The 5,000-nt window shown below is 38.4% G+C and overlaps 1 protein-coding gene across 1 annotated transcript in view; it reads right to left on the bottom strand.

Annotated features, from left to right (window-relative positions):
• Positions 1-5,000, bottom strand: part of LOC119575676 (alkylglycerol monooxygenase-like) — a 20,744-nt gene that overhangs the window by 14,631 nt on the left and 1,113 nt on the right. The gene's annotated exons all lie outside the window — the stretch shown is intronic.

Raw genomic sequence — 5,000 nt, 5'->3', positions numbered from 1 at the left:
AACATATATTATTCTTATCATCATCATCATTATTATAATAATAAGAATAATTACCATTACTATTATCATTATTATCATTATTCTTCCTCCTCCTCCTAGTTCTCCCTCTCTTCCTTCTGCTTCATCTCTCTCCTTCCTCTCTCCTCCTCCTCCTTCTTTCTCTTTTTCGTCTTTTCCTCTTCTTCTTCCTCCTCCTCCTCCTCCTTTTCTTCTTCTTCTTCTTCTCCTCCTCCTCCTCCTCCTCTTCCTTCTTCTTCTTCTTCTTCTCGTCTTCCTCCTCCCTCTCCTCCTCCTCCTCTTCCTCCTCCTGCTCCTCCTCCTCCTCCTCTTCCTCCTCCTCTTCCTCTTCCTCCTCCTCCTCCTCCTCCTCCTCCTCCACCTCCTCCTCCTCCTCCCCCTTTATTTCCCTCGGGTCCAAAGTCCCCAGCGGCTGCCTCAGTTATGGCTCGTCTGGACCTAAGTTGGCAACAAGCCAAATCCTTTCTCTCTATATATAGTGACGGTAATTTATTCACTCTAATTTTGGTCTCGTTTCAAATGGATAATTAATAGATCAGTAAATAGATAGATTGGATCGCGAGTTGGGGCATTAGATAGATAATGTAATAGATAATGAGATAGATAATGAGACAAGAGCGTGGTAGATAGATGGGAAACTTGGGAAAAAATAATTATTTCTCCGCCGATACGCAGATGAGCCTGAGAATAAGCCTCGTCACATTAAAGCAGAAAGAGAGGAAGGAGAAAAACGTCCTTAAACCGGACCTGACAGACAAAAGAAAAAAAAAAAAGTGAATGGCTTTCGAATAAGGGTTCTTAGCTGATCAAATTACAGTAGAAAAAAAAGAATGGTGGGAGAAGTGATAAGAATAAAGTAAAGAATATTGGGAAATACGAGTAGAATAAAGACAAAGAAATGTAAATGGAAGGCTGGAAAAAAACAGAAGCATTTTTTTTAATCTGTTTCATTCAATGTTATTCGTTTCCTCTTATCATATTCATTTCTTTTTTTTCAAAACGAAAGGCGAAATGTTCGTTATAAGAAGGATAAGTCGTTCTCTATTCTATGCGGCCGTTAGCAGCTAGTGAGCCAAGCACAAGCAGCAGAGCAGTTGACTTCGTCTCGAAATCAGGTTTTAGAAGAAAGAATTTGCGTCTGACGAGTGAACAACTACTTAAGACTGATTTTACTTCTTCCTTTTCGTCTTCTTCTGTTTCGAAGCACCAGCGTATATTCATTATTTACATCAGCTTTGTTTCTTGTATCAGTCTATGTATTTATTCTAAATATTAAGCAGGCTGGAAATAAAATAAGTGAAGCATCGGAGACAGGTACCAAGGGTAGACGAGTTGACGAGTGACCTTAAGTGGAAGTCAACCACATCTTATGATTATTCAAAAAAAAAACGAGAGAGAAAAAAAGAAAAAACAATCTATACTGAATTTAGACACTTCCCCGGCCACCTGGAAGATCACTTCGCTTCACACGTCATTTCACCTCGCAAAACCTTTCCAATGACATGCTTAGTAACGCGCGTGTTGCTGAGCATCCCGCCGCGCCGCCTGCCTGTAGACAAGGCTGGAATTCCTCGAAGGAGTTGATATCCTACACCGGCAGCCAGGACGGGTGTAGGATGTCAACCCCGGCGTCTGACGGAGAAAAAGACCCGAAGGACCTGTAGAGACTTCACGTGCCGAGGAGGACCTGGACATGTGACGGAGAGATCACGGACGCCTCTTGGGGCCGCGGGCTGTCGCTTTCCGTTTCTTGGTCTGTCTCTCTCTTTCGCCTTTTGGTCACTTCCCTCCCTCCCTCTCTTCCCCCTTTCTCTCTTTTTTTCTCTCTCCCTCTCTTTCTCTCTCTCTTCTCTCTCTCTCTCTCTCTCTCTCTCTCTCTCTCTCTCTCTCTCTTCTCTCTCTCTCTCTCTCTCTCTCTCTCTCTCTCTCTCTCTCTCTCTCTCTCTCTCTCTCTCTCTCTCTCTATCTCTCTCTCTCTCTCTGGCCTCTCTCTCTCTCTCTCTCTCTCTCCTCTCTCTCTCTCTCTCTCCCTCTCTCTCTCTCTCTCTCTCTCTCTCTCTCTCTCTCTCTCTCTCTCTCTCTCTCTTAAATATCTATTTACTTAAACATTAGTGATTTAATAGACAGATATAACTAGCTAGACAAAAAGACAGATAGAGAGAGGGGGAGGAAGAGGGAGAATGAGGGAAAGAAAGGGAGAAAGAAAGAAAGAAAAGGCAGACGAAGCAAAGGCAGACGAACGCGCGGCGAGCGAGAGCGAGGCAAGCAAAAAGGCGAACAGGGAGCTGGGTGACGTGACTCGGCTAATCTTTCACAAATCCCGTAGTGACACAAATCACGTCATAATGTCCAACTTATATCCCTAGATCCACGCGCTGGCCTGTTTCACTTCACATCCCCCCCCCCTCCCTCCCCTCCCCGTACTCCTCTTCCTTCCTTTCTCTATTTCTTCTTCTCTTCGTCTCTCCTTCTCTCGTCTTCCCTCCTCCATTTCCTCTCCTTCCCCCCCTCCCCTTCCCCCTCTCGCCCTCCCCTCCCCCCAACCACCTTATCCTCCCCCCATCCCTCCCCCCTCCCCCAACTCAAACCCTCTAATCCTCTCCCCTCTCCTTCCCCCTCTCGCTCTCCCCTCCCCCCTCCAACCACCTTATCCTTCTCCCCTCCCCCTCCCTCTCCCCTCTCCTTCCCCCTCTCTCTCTCCCCTCCCCCCAAACTACCTTATCCTTCTCCCCCTCCCTCTCCCCTCCCTCTCCGCCCCCCTTCTCACTCTCCCCTCCCCCCAACTACCTTATCCTTCTCCCTTCCCTCTCCCCTCCCTCTCCGCCCCCCTTCTCGCTCTCCCCTCCCCCCAACTACCTTATCCTTCTCCCCTCCCTCTCCCCTCCTCTCCCCTCATATCAGTCTACCTGAGATTCACATCGCCTCAAATTGCAGTCTGAGGCGTAACCCGTTTTCCGTCTAAGAATAAAACAAAAGGTGATCGGACTCTGACATGCTCTACCTGTCCGTAATGAGTGTTGCCAGGTGTCGCCCGCTAGTTCATCTGTCCCAGAATGGTGGGTATGGCCTGTCTACGAAGCTACGAAGATAACGTGTGCTGTTGATGATGGTTCTGATGGTGATGGTAATGAGGGTAACGGTGATAATAATGATGATGATAACGTTACCAGTAACAACACCATTATTGTTCTTATTATAATAATTATAATAATAATAATAACAATAATAATAGTAATTATTATTATTGTTATTATTATTATTATCATTATTATTATTATCATTATTATTATTATTATTATTACATTATCATTATCATTATTGTTATTATTATTATTATTATTATTATTATTGGCGGTGGTTATAGCATCCTTATCATTATATTATCATTATTTTCATTATTATTATCATTATTATTATTATTATTATTATTATTATTATTATTATTATTATTATTATTATTGTTACCTTTATTGTTATCATTGATATTATTATCATTATTATTATTACTATTATTATTATCATTACTATGATTATGATTGGCTATTATTGTTATCAATATTATTGTTATGAATGTTAATGTTTTTGTTATTATTATCATTGCTATTATTTTTACTATTATTAGCATTATCATTATAATAATAATAATAATAATAATAATAATAATAATAATAATAATAATAATAATGATAATAATAATAATAATAATAATAATAATAATAATAATAATAATAATAATAATAATAATTAATTATTATTATTATTATTGTTATTATTAACATCATCATCATCATCATCATCATCACCAAAATCATTGTAATTTTTTCATCATGATTATTATCAATATCACCATCTTAATATCATTCTAATTATCACCATCTTATACTTTATATTATTACTGTTGTTATCATTATTATTATCATCATCTCTGTTATTATCATTATCATCGTCATCATCATTATTACCATCATTATCATTCTTCTCTTTATCTTTCTTATTATTATTGTTTTTACTATTATTATCATTATTATCAATAGCATTATTATCATCAGTATCGATATTACCACCATTCCTGTCGTTACTATCACTGCTGTCATTATCATTATTATAATTGTTATTATAATTTCTATTAACATTACTAATATCATTATCGTTATTATCATTATCATACTACCATGATCATTCCTCTCCTTATAATAATAACAATAATAACGATGGTAACAATAATATTAATGATAATTATTATTATTGTTATCATTATCATTATTTGTATTATTATCATCATTATCATCATCATCATCATCATCATAATCAACTTTATCATCATCATTATTATTATTTTTATTGCTATTTTTACTATCGTCATCATCATCATCATCATCATTCTTTTCATCATTATCAATATAGTATCATCGCTATTATCATTACCACTAATATGACCGTTTTTACCATTACCCTTATGTGATTATCATCATCATCATCATCATCATCATCATCATCATCATCATCATCATCATCATCATCATCATCATCATCATCATCATCATCATCATCACTTCAGTTCTCTTTTTATCTTCCCTATCTTTTTAGAACAAAAGACAGTAAGAAAGAGCAAGAGAGAAATGCAACATTTCACGTGCAAGATGCACACAGATCCTGCTTTGCAACCTGATGTCTGGTCGTGTCACGTTCACAGAGCAACAAGACAGCAACCGTGCAATAAGATCTGTGTGCATTTTAACACCGTTTATTGCAATGACACTGCTGGTAATGATAAGAGGTACATTGTTGCAAAAACATACGAACAGAATTGTACCACAAAGATAAGAACTTTTTTTTGCAAAAATAATAATAACACCTATCATGAATATTTCGGATATATACTAACAGTGTTGTCGCCGATCCCGACCCTTTAAAATCACGTTCTACGTGTAATTGTATATTCAAGGTGAGGTCAGATGTGTTACCTTCCCTTTACTTCCTGT

The sequence above is a fragment of the Penaeus monodon genome, chromosome 7 (genome assembly GCF_015228065.2).
Source record: "Penaeus monodon isolate SGIC_2016 chromosome 7, NSTDA_Pmon_1, whole genome shotgun sequence".
Lineage (NCBI taxonomy): Eukaryota > Metazoa > Arthropoda > Malacostraca > Decapoda > Penaeidae > Penaeus > Penaeus monodon.
Note: the sequence above shows the minus strand (reverse complement) of the source record. Positions and strands in the feature narration are given on the sequence as shown.